Source organism: Pygocentrus nattereri, chromosome 6, assembly GCF_015220715.1.
Source record: "Pygocentrus nattereri isolate fPygNat1 chromosome 6, fPygNat1.pri, whole genome shotgun sequence".
NCBI classification, from domain to species: Eukaryota; Metazoa; Chordata; class Actinopteri; order Characiformes; family Serrasalmidae; genus Pygocentrus; species Pygocentrus nattereri.
In genome coordinates this window covers 35859734-35874534 of record NC_051216.1, presented here as the reverse complement: position 1 = coordinate 35874534, position 14801 = coordinate 35859734, and the positions used below count along the sequence as shown (strand labels likewise).

Below are 14801 nucleotides of genomic sequence, written 5' to 3'. Positions count from 1 at the left end.
ATAATATATTCATGCATTTTTCTGATATTTGAAGTCATTGAACATGGTGAAGCCAGACACACAGACGCTGCTGAGCAACTACTGCCTAAATGTGGGTAAAGTTAAAAACAGCTGGGCATTAATTAGTCAAGTTCTTGCCCCTGGTAATCCCAAATACATTTGTGCATTTCTTCACAACTCTTTTTAAAAATTTGCGGTCTAATCTTGAAGACTTTTCAGCACTCCTCCAAAAGGCATCAGATGACTAGTCAGCTGGTGAAGACAACTGATGAAGTACCCTGGATGAATGGAAGAAGGAGTTTGCTTGATTAATGCTATCTATTATAATATTAGATAGAATATTATTGTTAATAATTGAGTTTATGGCTTAAATGTTACACATGAATGTCTCTTTGTTTACTTACAAGTGGTGAAAGATGGATCACGTTCTTATGGTGGCCCCCTCCAGCCACCACCATCTAATCCCATCTGTAAAAAATCAACAAAAACAGAAATACTAGAAAAAAAATTAATTGCTGAAGAAAAAAAGAATATAAAAAAAAGATCATAACTACATATTACTTGCTTTACAGGTGTATTTCTGCAGATTTTAGTGCTCAGGGGGTTTTATTCTTTTAAATTTTATATTGCAAAATTAATTACACACAAAACTATTCAGAGTCTAATTTTTACATCTTCTCAGCCTCAGTCTCAGCCCCCCCAGGCACTGGCCTGGTCTCTAATCCATTCTTCAAGTGAAATCTACATAAATTTTGATACATGATTTTGTTTCAACCTTTACCTTTTTAATCATGAAGAAGAAGAGAAGGGTTGCAGTTGTTAATGGTAGCTTTCTCTAAATGCACTCCTTTTTTACATTTACACACATTTTGGCACACTTAGCAGAGTGACGTACAGAAGTGCTTTGCTGTCCACTCAAGAATGTATCCTAGCTAGTACAAATAGGTTAGAACCTAAACTACCTAAGATACTATCCAAAACAACAGATTTCCAGATATCTAGAAAGAAAGACATACACAATATAGAAATAAGACATAATTGTAACACAAGTCAGAAAATGGACAGCCTACCACCTAGTTTCCAAGTGTCTTGATGCTTGTCTTGATTTGATACTTGTCTAACTTGACTGACCAGTTTGTACAGGAAATTGGATCTGCGTAATTTCCACTAATGTTCCAAATAGCATATTTTGAAACAACATGAATATTGAAACATCAATGTGCAGGTGTTCATATCAGTATTATGTGACAGACTACACACCTATGGGAAATATGGTGTGAAATAATGCTCAGAATGCGACACTAGAAGAAGGAGCAGACGTTACATCTCCTTTCAGTGTGGGGTGACAATTGACATTGTTATCAATGGAAATTTTTAATTACATTGTAGAACCACAGCATATGGGTAGCGATATACGCTGAATTGTGACACAACTGCTTTTGGTTACTGGTCGTAGTGTCATGAAAAATTGTGTCCCTAAAATGAAGATATAGAGTCAAACATAAAAAGAGGTCCAGAGAAAGTCCCTTGTCTTTATTTTAATGAGATGGAAAACTGACTGAGTGTTGCTTGTTTAACATGAAGATGCTAGCATACAGTAGATAGTTAGCTAGTTAGCACCACTTCCAATGCTTCAACTGCTCTATCCAACAACACAGAAAGTGCTTTGGCTTATGAGTGGTACTTTGAAGATATTTTATTTTCTTTCTTGTACTTTGGCCATCACCAAAACTGTTGTGGATTTCAGTAGTCCTGTCGTGAATTTGAGTATTACGGAACTGGGTCCAAACAAGCTCCATTTCAGCTATTAGCCTTGTCTTCAGGTTGCAAAAAGGAGGTGCTGTTTTCAACTTTTCGCTTTTCTTATTCCATTATTATTACATTACTGTGATATGATTCAAATAGGACTGCTATTACTGGGGGAAAAAGAGGGTCTGGAATTATTACTCAGCAGACATGTGAAACTAATCCAGCTCAGATAGGGTTTTATACACCTTGGCAAGAGGCTTCATGCCTGCATGACAGTCCATCATTCCTACTCATGGTGCTGTGCAACCCCTGCAAATTTCTCCTAAACTGGCGATATTTCCCTGCACACCCGGCGCGTCAGCACTGATTTTTCTACAAGCTGTGTCATGTTGCGGGCTTTAGGACCGAGCGGACTCCTGCAGCAGAACACACACTTGTTATCTCTCGAAGGACCCCCCTCCTCCCCTCACCCTACTCTCCTCTCAGAGAGGCTCGCAGTGCCGGATACCTGCGGACTCTCAGACCGCCACCACGGCGCGTTTAAACACACGGGAAAATCGCGCGTGGTCCATCATGGGTCCGCCGTGAAAAAGCCAAGCCTTCCAGCTCACACAGAAAGCCGACGCCGCGCTGGAATTACCCGTTCGGCTGCGTGGACGACTTGAGCGTTATTTGTGATGTGACTGAACGGCTCCGGGACTGAACTCCTGGGGAGCCACGGGAGCTGATTTAATTTTTTACATTTTTGCTCCGTGATGCTCCTCAGCTCCATCACCAAATCTCCCATCATCATCATCATCATCCTCAACTGAGCCATCCGAACGCGAGCTAACGGTAAGCGCACGCTGCATGTTGCAAAAGTTTGAAGCGCGTTTCGCTCCAAGGGGGAAGATGCGGGGGCGACAGCGTGGCCAGTGCGGCATGGGCAGGATTTTGGGGGGTTCTTTCATCAGTAGCGCGCATTCTGAGATGAGTTGCGCTCAGATGGAGAGTTGAGCTCGCGCGCTGTTTGCATGCAGCATATCCTCGCAGCCCCAGTGTGTCGCAGGAGCGCTCGAGGTGTGATGGAGGGGGGGGGGGGGGGGGGATAGTGTGTGTCGAGGGGGTCTCACATAGGAATACAGCTCCAAGCCAGGCAACAACTTGTGGGGCAGATGTTGACCAGATGTGGCTTAGGTTTTGTGGTGAGATTCAGGTGGCTGTGAAAGAGTGTTTTCGATGCGATTCCGGCGATGCGGTGTGTGGTTGCGCGCGTACAGGAGAGCTGAACCCGCTGTGATGGCACGAGCCGCACACACACACACACACACACACACACACACACACACACACATATACTCACACACTGCAGTCAGTGAGAAGGAGAGCTGGAGTGTGTAGTGTGTGTGTGTTCGCGCAATGAAGCACACCAATACGGAGATGCCTGATGATGACACACTAATGTAACCATTCTCAGTTTTAAACGCCACCAACTGACACTGCTGTACAAATTCTGTTATTAATAGGATAATTAACGTCATTAACGCCACCAGCGTTACTCTGTCTCGTCATTATCGCCACGAGCGTTACTCCTACTGTTAGCATCTTTTATCAGCTTAGTATCGAACGCTTTCGCAGTATTGTTTACAAGCAGGCAGTAAAGCAAGAGCTGAACGTAGAGAGAGAGAGAGAGAGAGAGAGAGAGAGAGGCATCAGGAGGGAGAGGATCAGGCTTGTAATGGATGATGAGGATCCCATTCGTTTTAAATGAGCTCTAACGGAGTAGTGCTACCCCTCCTGACCACCAGCAGTTTTCTGCCCCTCACTCTCGTGCGCTGATCGCCTGTCGGAAGCAGCCTGCAATTCTTACAGCGAATATGCGCAGATACGCCAGAGGAAGTAGATGGAAATCTGATCAGATTGATTTTGACAGCGTAATTGACTTCTCTTACAGGAGCTGTCACTCACTCAGGTTGTGGAAGTGGAGAGGAACCCCCCTCCACCCCCTCTTCTTATTCCTCCCCCTTCCTCCTTATCCCTCTTTCTATAGTCCCGCAGCGCTTTTATTATTTCCTTCCACACCGGAATTCCGGAAAATTCCGCCCCTACTGCGTTTGGATCGGCTAATAGATCATTTCCATCTGCAGTCTGCCAATCATTGTGCGGAAAAAGGGACCCTATTAGCCTATCTCAACGCAGGAGGCGGATCTTATTAGCCAATCCCAGCACAGAAGGCTGGGCTTGACGGAATACAGGTGTGAAAAAGCGACTGGAGCGTCAGTCTCTGCCCGCGGTTAGTTTGGAGATGGACCACTTTTCCACTGTCAGCTTTCTAGATAGAAAGTGCACTCAAAGAAAGTGCTCTCACTAGCATAAGCCATCACCAGCGGCAGTAGATGCCTTATTAAACTGTGCCGAAGAGCCATGTTTGCTGGCTTGTGGCCTAATGCCCAGGGCAATGGGACTCGGGACTCAGCAAATAGGCGAGAAAAATGCTGCATTCAAATGTGGGGTTGGATGTAATAGAAACATTATCCATCATAAGAAATACAACAACATAATTCAAATTAATTGGAGGCTTCTTAGTTACCTCGCATTGTTAGCTCCCAATTTTCTGTTTGTTTTTCAGTTTATGCTGAACAAGAATTTCAGTTTTGTAATTCATTTAACTTAGAGGTAAAGTCTCTGCTCATCCAATTAATTCAACCCAAAAGATGTGTTGAATCATCTAACTGCAATGCTGAGCAAACAGCTGTGACCCTGATGTATAAGCTCTCCAGTTACTAAATCCACCATGCTTGCTTTAACGATAAACTCAGCCTGGAAATATACTGGGTTCTAATATTCATCCCTATGTTCCTGTTTTATGTTAAGGCCCTTGACTTGGATGTATGGTACTAGGAAAAAATGACATCATGCTTCGGTTCTGTACACTAAAGGTTAAGGTTCTTAACACTTACACATCTCATTTATAAAATTGCAATTTGTAGAAGCATCCGCTGACTCACTAGATATGAAGGTCTTTCTTGCTTAGTCCTATGCAGTAAACCCAGAAGGAACTTCAGCCTGAAGTTGTGGTGTTATGAAGATTATGGATATGAGGGTTTTTACCACAGCAACTCTCTCTTGGATTATGAAAATCCTTACATATCACCATAATAATAAGCATGCAAACATGGGCCTTCAGACTGAAAAGAAGGATCCAATCAGAAGGCAAAAACAAGTTTTCATCAGGAATTCAATCAGAACCAAATTATCAAATGGCAAAGAATGATTACACAAGCTCAAACATTTGCTTGTGAGAAATTCTCTGTCACTGGGGTAGCAGCAGACACTGCAAAGTCCTAGAAAAGGCTTAATACTCTTTTAAATCTTCCAGTATGATATAAAGGTGCCTGTCAGCATTCTGAATTCCTGAGCCTGTGTGGCCTGAATAATAATAATCCCACTGGGTGGTCTTCACCCTTATAGGTCTGTGGTAAGTCAAAGGCCATTGCCTTGCCACAATCTGTATCTATCATCAAAAAACAGCTATACCTGTTTAAAGTTGCTGAAAAATTCACTTTAGCAAAGAATAACACTTCTGAAATGCTTCTGAACCCAAAACACTGTCTTCCCTGGCCACAAGACTTACTATATAAATTTTTGTGTCAGTCAGAATGTAAGACAATGATTCTCAACCATCTTGGCGACCTCCCGCTCTGCACAAGTGAAATAATTGCATAAAATTGCAGTAAAAATGCATGGTGTATGCAGTTTGGAAACCATAGCCTTCATGAGCAAGATGTTGCTGGAGATTTAAGGGTGACAATTTGCACATCTATTCACTGTTCACCACAAAAGCTCAAAGTTATGTGGAATGAGTTCCTTTTACAAACTTACATTACCATCCGGCGTGTTCATCCAGCAACTTGAAGTGTATAAAAACGTGAGGGCAACTTAAAATTATATGCCAATTGAAGCCAAGCTTTTTTGAGTTAATCAAAAGGGAGTGTTGCCTCACTCCTTCCAAGTTTAGGCAAGACATTTTCATATCTCACTTTTTAACACTAAACAATACAAGTTGCAAAGCTGTATTGACCAGGAGACATTGGCAAGCATGTGCTGGGAAGCTTTATTAGAGGCAGTCCAACACTCACAGTCATCACAATAGGCAGGAGTCAGAACACAGGAAGGCAGGAACAAACTAGGCAAATCCTCACTCAAAATCTAAGAACATATGAAGAAGTGGTCAAAACACAAGAGGATACAAAAAACAGCTCAGGACTGCACAAAAATGGAGCAAGGAGCAAAGCCAACCAATTGAGGTTGTATACTAGGTTTAATGAGTCTAGAACAAAGCAGCTGGTGTGTGCAATTATGAGTGGGCAGAGCCAGAGTGGAAGTGGAGCTGGTGAGAGTCTGAGCAAATACAGCAGCATGACACAGGCACTCAAGTTTACTCACCTTCCCTCTCCTTCCAGATTTGGTCAGGGTAAATTCCCTTTTGGTATCTGCTTCAAAGCACCTGGTCACAGATGATTATGGTATTGTTCGGACTGTGGTATTTTAGGCCTAATGATAGGGTACTACTCACAAGCCATAAGGCTATAGAAAAAAAATGAGAACACATAAGAATGTGCAAAATAATCTAAAACATAATTTTACATTTTTTATTTTAATACATTTATTGAAATGGAACTTTCCTTATATAAGCACTGATGCTGTTTTATGAGTATGATACACAACCTGCCCTTTGTCGACTGCTCTGTGTAAATTTTTATTCTTTCTTGGACCCAGTATGTAGCATGTTCCTGTAGCTCCTCAGAGGCATAGCTGCCTAACTGCCCAATCACCAGGAGATAAAGATTTCAAATCCCAGCAATGCCACAGCCAATCTGTAGTAAAGAGGATAAAGCATTGTTCTAGGTCTCACCCTCCCAGACTGGGGGACATCATGGGATAAGGGAGACCTAGGTGAAGGGAATGACAATGACCTAGTTAAGGGGTAAACTAAGTAAGAGAGACCTAGCTCAGATGCAATTCTAAAATGGGAACTGTGAGAATTTTTGACTAATCTATGAAATTGCAATTACTCCAGTGCTCCCAAGATGAATGTGCCTAAAAAGCTGTGCAGCCAGTTAGCTTGTTTAAGCTAAATTGGGACAATTAAATGTTTCCCTACTGCCTGTACCTAGCTGGCAGACTAGGGTTTTTGTAATAATGAGGCAGAAAAATCTGTGACTACATTCAGAGAGCATCCTCAGATCACATTAGCTTTGTTTCTTTACCTCTCTGGTTAGTTGGTGGGGTGGGGGGTGGGTTGTGCTGTGTTTGCTAAATTCTATAGAACAAAGGTATTCTATGAAGCTTTTACTTGGTAGAGCCCAATAGTACCATCACTGTGTGTCCATTAACCCCCTCACCTCTCTTCAGACAATGTTGGCTCAACTCTGTTCCAAACAAACTGTATGACCAGCTCCTGGTGCAAAACAGCAGAACAGTCTTTCTTATTTTAATCTTGTTAAATTGTGTGTGTAGGTTATGTAGTGATTGCTGCAGTACATTCAGCTGTAGCTCTCAACCAAACACAATTTATGGAACAGTCTTTCCAACATTTGTAAATTTGCCTCCACTTTTTCTTGATCACTAGATATGGCACAGATCCAGCGGTCGATGTTGGGTCGATAACAGCAGAAAAAGCTTTAATGGATGTTGGTGGGGGAAAAAAGAACAAATGTGATCCAATTTTATAATAAATCTACCTGAAAAAATAGTTTGTAGTAGTGTCAAGAAAATGAGGTGGTGTAATAACAGTAGCTATATACACTCACTGGCCACTTTATTAGGTAACTAATAACTTGCTAGTAAGAGGTTGGACCCCCTTTTGCCTTCAGAACTGCATTAATTCTTTGTGGCATACTTTCAACGAGGTGTTGGAAACATTCCTCAGAGATTTTGTTTATTCATTTGAGTAACTGTTACCTTTCTATCATCTTGAAACAGTTTGCCCATTCTCCTCTGACCTCTCACATCAACAAGGCATTTTTGTCCACACAACTGCCACTGACTGGATATTTTCTCATTTTTGGACCATTCTCTGTAAATCCTAGAGACGGTTGTGCTCGAAAATCCCAGTAGATCAGCAGTTTCTAAAATACTCAGACCAGCCTGTCTGGCAACAACAACCATATTCAAAGTCATTTAAATCACCTTTCTTCCCCATTCTGATGCTCGGTTTGCACTTCAGCAAGTTGTCTTGACCACCTCTACATGCCTAAATGCATTGAGTTGCGGCCATGTGATTGGCTGATTAGCTGTTTGTGTTAACAAGCAATTGAACAGGTGTACAATTGAAAAGGTGTACTTTACAGGTGTATGTCTTAACAGAAAAACAATGAGTAGGTAGCTAATTATTACAGTACATTCCTTTCCCTTTTATTTATTCTTCCTTTTCTAATTCATATTGTTTTAAATACTTAAAAATTTTTTTTAAACATTTGCACTCTAGATGATAACTTTGTTTTTCACTAAACTCTACCATGTTGGCTTTGACTGCCAGTGCAGTTGGGAAAAGATGGTTTATTCTCTGTAATACAAGCAACTGAGACCCTGCTAGCTTGCTAGTAATCTGAATAAGTAGGAAATATATTTTGATTGAATATGGAGTTAAAACCAATCCTGTCACCTGAAATTAGGAGAGTCTCACAGGCTCTACCAAATCACGAGGGCCTTGTTCAGACTGCCAGCTCATATCCGATTTTTGCATATCCAGATTGTATTCAGATCGACATTTGATGGTTTGGACAGCAAAAAACTACATTTAGAGTTACATTTATGTCTCAGTCTGGACGCTTTGGTCACTCAAATCGGATTTTGAAGTATATTTTGCAGCACTCACAACGCAACTAACAATGATTATGTCAAATCCAGAGTGATGGAAAAGATTAATGCTTATGCCAGCAAATTTTAGTCTGAACTAAAGTGAGTCTGCCAAGTGAGTCTAGTGTTTGTAGAGCTGGCAGGTGAGAAGCTAGTATTTTGTATTAAATTCTTGTAAAAGTAGAGAACTTGTTATTCTGATGTCTTTTCCCTTCTTGAATACTTATCAATGCTTATCAGTTATCCAATTTATTGAATTTTATCAAGTGTTTGTTGCAGTTCTATGTCTGGCAGATGACTGTATTTTTTCTGTAGTGCGGTGTTTGTTTGAAAAGTTCAGCATTTTAAAGATTAGAATTTTAAAAAAAATACTGTATCAGTACCGGTATCAGCCAGTATTAATGTTTTAGCATCAGTATTGATATCAAAAAAGAATATATGATTACATTGTGCCATAGTATTACTGTATTAGTTGTCCAACTGTTGTATGTACAGTGTTGCGTGCCCTGTGTTGTGATGCTGTTTGTATTGTATAGAAAGAAATCTTTCAATACCCAACTATCTTTGTGTATTTGCGCGCTTCTGTGCTCCATGTATGACATGAGCTGGATTGCCTTTCAGGGATAATGAAACACACTCCTGAGGCCAAGGGCTTTCTGAGGGACCACTTTACTGTATACAATGTCAATAATGTGCCTATGTGTGTATTTAAGTGTGTATGTGTAATGAAAAGAATATGTGGTGGGAAAGCCCTCATTATAAAGCTTGTACTCCCACACCATTGAAGTTAGCATTGTGAGAGAGAAAGAGAGAGAGAGCATTAAAAAAGGTAGACAATTAAATGATAGAAACAATACATTCATTTCTCACTGTCAGTCAGTGCTGAATGTTGATGTGAGTGCAGAGGGGTTCATTTCTCTTGCCAGTTCTCGACTGGGTAATGAGTGGTTCCTGTGGTCAGCGAACTGAGATTGGGAATGGCCCCTGCCCAGAAGCCCATTGATTCACGCCTCAGAAGAAAAGATATTGACTGACAATCGGAGAAGAAACCCATTGATTGGATGTCTGTTGCGAGAAATGGGAATTCTATAAGTCTCATGTCAGGAATCAGCTGCCTTAGGAGGGAGCCCACTTCTAGAAGTAGAAGTGGGCCAACCTTGAGCATGTGTGTGTGTGTGTGTTACTTTTTGTGTGTACTTCTAGTGTACTAGTGCACATAAGGTGGCAAGTTTTGGAGGCTTCGGGGCTCTTTACTGGTCTGTCACTGAAAACTCATTCTACATTCTGTACTGTATGATACAGTCTGTTGTTTCTATTTGTTCTGCACAATATGTCTTCTATATACACACAAATATACTCAAACCCCTAGTTATGAATGCACACACATTGGCTCACACCTTACTGTTCTTGGTTGTTGATGAAGTCTGACAAGTAATCTGTTTGCAAGTATTTTGGCTTGGGCCTCCCTCTCACTGTCACTTTCTCTTTCACTGAGAGCTGACAAACTGTCAGAGCCTTGACTGATTTCTCCTGAATAGTATTGAAGCTTTTTGTGCCTGTGTGCCTGTGTGTGAAAGAGAGAGAAAGAAAAAGAGAAAGAGGGAAGTGTGTGTATGTGTAACTAATTTAGCCTGGGTGTCTTCAGGGAGACTATTCAACTTCCTTTTCTGCATTAAAATCATGATCAGGCATATGCTCATTTCCATCAGATTTAAATGCAGTCCAAATGATTCTTTCAAAATACCATGTTGTATCATGGCATCACCAAATAAATATGCTTTCCTCTGTTGTAAGTTTTTAATGAACTATTTTAAAAACAAAAACATGTATACATGAGTTTTTGCATTATATTCAACAAAGTAAACAAGGCCCATTAGTTCTGAAGAGTGTTGCCTGATAATGTAGGGAAATGATGTAGAAAAACATAACAAAGACAGTTATATGTAAAATCATTTATCTTGGCAGTAAGCATTTATTAAAAAAATAGAATAAACACAAATAAGCCAACCATTGATATTTTGATTGTATGTCTGTCAGTATGTCAGCTTAACCATTTCCACTTTGAGAAGACTTAGTGTTTACAGTTAATATACAGTACCTAGTTTCAGGGTTAAACAAATTTGTGGAAAAATTATGATTGCAAGTTAATTGTGGTTATTTCCTTTAAATGTAGCTCCATGCCATTTGCTGACCAAGAAGCACATGCATTTATAATGCTGAATGTAATGTGCCCTGTTAGCCAGTTCACAAGGTCTGCATTATTAAGTTACATTTCTCCACTTAAAACTTGAATAATGAGAACAATGAAAAATGTAGGATTTAATTTAGTTAAAATTGAAGGACTTGTAATTTGAAATTTGCTCTCTTTGAAATTGTGATGTTAAAAAAAGATCATTTTATTTAAACCTTTATGAATTTATTCTGGGTATATATATATACTAAATACTGATACCTAAGAATTTTGTACAGTATTGTTGGTATATAATGCCTGTTAGTTTGCAGACACTATTTTCTTTTAAAATTCTAATTATTCTCACTGTTATTTAATCAGAAAAATCCTGGAGTGCCACTATTCTGTACATTTTCCTCTGTTCACAACATTTGCCTTTTCTCAGATACACTACATGTGTTAGAGCAAGAAAAACACTATAACACAGGATGGTGGTGCATCATGAACAGGACTGAGAACCACTGTTTTAGTGTCTGCCTTAAACAACTACACCTCCTTGAACAGATGACTTACTACATACAGTCCCAAAAAGAGCTGGGAGAAAAAAGTGGGAAATCTAGTTTGTCTAGCCAACATGACAGACCTTTCATTGTTCATCTAGGGTATTTTGTTTGGAAATTCTTTGATTTTATTTACTGACCATACTATGAGCTCATGTATGCCTGATCCGCCCCCCCCCCCCCTTTTTTTTTTTTTGTTTAATTTTCCCCATGTCCTTATGGGTTTTTTAACTACTTGCTCTTGAAGTGTGAAATAATGATTTGGCTGTTTGCTTTTCTGAATTATTTTAAAAGCATATAGTGGCTCAAAGCTGAATTGATCTGTCACAACTGAAATTGTACTGTCACAAATATTGTCATGAGTAATTATAGGGGTGATACTTAAAGTTTGTCATGGTTAACATAAAAAACTATTGCAAACCAGCAAGGGAAGTCTGCTCAGCTTTATTAAAAAGATTTTGAAAAGTTTTCCAAAATGTTGACAGGCAATGCATATACACTCAGAACACTCCTAGTATAACCCTGTGTTTAAATGTGGACCCAAAGTATGCTGTATATAATTGAATCTTTAGCATACAAATTGCATTTACATGTTTAGTTAAGAGTAAGTTTGCAATTGTCTTTGCTGCAATAACAGTCTGCACTATTCTAGAATGGCTTTCCAACAGATGTTGAGGATTTGATTTCATTGTTTTAGTGAGGTTAGGTACTGATGATAAGTGATTAATTCCACATCACAAATGCAACTCTAAATCTTGTCACTCGTGGTGCTCATTCACTTCAGATAATGCAGTTGCATTACCACCAAAGCCCAGTGCTGGGGAAATTTACAACCTTCTAGCTGACCCTTTTCACTGGGCATGGTGGCCTAAGCCTCAACGGTGGGTGAGCTACAGTCTTGTATAATATTTGAGTTTTTTATGCTTATGTGCTTGCAATTGAATCCCTGTGTCAGCAATGGATGAACTTTGAAATAGCATTAATTATAAGGGGTGCCTACAAACCTTTGGAAACATAGTGTTGCATCCTTCTCAAGCAAATCAAGGCAAGTCTATCAAATTGGAATCAAACTGGGAAATCAGCCCAGCTTCTAATGCAAACATCCTGATGTGTCCAGGTAATGCTTAGGACATCGTAACGAATTCTGTTGCAGGTCATGTAGATCAGATTATCTCAGAGCATTATTACATAATACAAGTGTTGACATAATTTTGGAGCTAAAATGTTCTTAAAAATGACAATTGACTGTATGAGCTTAAGCAGTGAATGTCCAAGCAATTGATTTAGACATATTCAGATAAGATGAAATTAATTTCCAGACATGTATGTTTTAATACTAGGTACCAAAAGGACTGTGAGAGGTGTAACAACCCTAAAAAGGTTATTTGTAGCGAGACAAATGTCAGACTCATTGTTACCTTTGAGGACTTTGGTGGAGATGAAAAACAGTATGACCTAATTTTTGTTACACCATCACTCCTCCGGGGGCGACAATGCAATTTCATATGTTGACTTAACTGCAAGTATATTTGTATCCAGAGGTGTGAAAAAAGTGTGTGTGTGTGTGTGCACATACTGCACACATGGCTTTGTTTACCCTGACATTTCAATCACTGCAGTAACTAGACGTCTCATTGGCTAGCTCCAGATACAGCAGGTCACACAGGGAAATGTCTAATTGGCTGCTGAAAGTGTGGCAGTTGTGCTGCGGTTGAGGAGTGTGTTAAAATAGCTGCACTGTTAGAGACAGGTTGCTTTCTCAGTCTGGAGTGTCTGTGTGGTAAGTAACCTCATTGTCATTGTCTGATTCTTTGCTGGATTAGCCATTAGCTTTTAATCACGGTGCCATACAGGCTTTTATTTAGGCCTAGATGATATGTGTGTGTATGTGTGTGTCCTCTGTCAGAGTGCTGGACCTGCTTGCACCTGATTTCACCATTTTTGGTTCAGCTCTTTTGGAGTAATCTCTCATGCACGCTCTGTCACTTTCTTAAAGGGGAATGCCACCAGTATTTCAAAACTTCTGCATAACTTAATGTTTAATATGTAAACAGTCATTTAGTCTGGTTTGATGTGAGATGGTCTGTTCTAGAGAAACATCCTGAGTCAGAATTTTGTACAGTTGTGGTGATAGGAGCCAATGTATGAAGAGTTTAATACCTCAAAAATCCTTCTCGCAGAAGTGTTTACATAAAATTGTTATAATTACACTGCCTTATGGCTGAGACATTGTTTTATGATAGTTTTGATTGTAAAAGGTATTTTCATGGTGGAGAGGTACATGCAGGGTGTTGTAAGGCAGAATAGTCTGTATAAAAATGTATTTTTTTACTTTGTCATAATCAACATTACTATTAAAGCTCAGAAGAAACATGGGGATTAATTGTTAGTATTGAAAAGTTTATAAAATGGCTATTTTTGTTATGTAGACATCACAACCACATTGCAATCACCACCACTTTAAAGAAATCATAGGTTTCTCTAACCAGTAACCCTTCAAAGGGGGGACTTACACCAGTTTCTTTAACATTTCTGCATAATTCAGTTGTTGAGATAGAAACAAAGTCATTCAGAGCGGTTTGATGTTGAAATGGTGGATTGTAAAGAAAGTTTCCGTCTCTGATTTCTTTACTATGGTGGTTATAGGAACCAAAGGCACAATGTGTATATCGCAGATATAACTATTTCATTTTTATTACTTATCAGAATAACTAGTGAGCCTAGACATGTCTAATGTTGGTAATGGTAAACAAAACAAACAAACAAAAGTTTTATTTCGCAATCAAAAGAAGTTGTAGGCCAATACCTTCTCTTAAAACTATTGTAAAACCATGTCTCAGGCGTTAAACAGACAATCATAACCATTTCATGTAATAATTTTCTGTGATGTAGCTTTTAGAGGCATTAAATGCCCCTTTCATTACTACTTCCTATCACATTCACAGTTACATTTACATTAACAGCATTTACCAGACGCTCTAATCCAGAGCGACTTACAAAAAACGTGCTTTGTCTATTTAGAGAAGGTATCTTTGCTAGTTACAAATAGGTTAGAGAAAGTCCTAGTCCTGAGCTTTCACCACTACTGTGAATAGTTCTGATTTGGTAAGCTTCTTTAAAATTTCAACTTAACAGTATAATTCTATAGATTTCTACTTGTGTGAAGATGCATGTAAACATTGGCTGGCAGGAGAAGTGATGCCTTACAACCTTTTATGTAACTCATCTTATATCAAATATTATGTATTACTCAGTGAACTAAGCATTTTTAGAGGGAGAAAGAGGCAAATTCAAGAACTTCCTCTTCATTTTCCATACATCCTGGTTTGGTTGCTGCATTCTGGCGCATACGTGCAATTTACGCTCAAGTATGTAGGCAGACACCTGTGCGAACGTCAGCACACATGAGCCATTGAGTAAAATGAACCTTTGGGACTGCAGCAACAGATGTTTTGTGAGACTAGGAGGTGCACTTAAAAGCA

General features: G+C 39.5%; 1 protein-coding gene across 2 annotated transcripts in view; it reads left to right on the top strand.

Annotated features, from left to right (window-relative positions):
• Positions 1-2194: 2194 nt before the first annotated feature.
• il1rapl1a (interleukin 1 receptor accessory protein-like 1a) overlaps positions 2195-14801 on the top strand; it is a 133501-nt gene continuing 120894 nt past the window's right edge. For both annotated transcript variants that reach the window (XM_017706574.2, XM_017706572.2), the window contains exon 1: positions 2195-2583. The gene's annotated coding sequence lies outside the window, so the exon portion shown is untranslated. The remainder of the gene's footprint in view (positions 2584-14801) is intronic.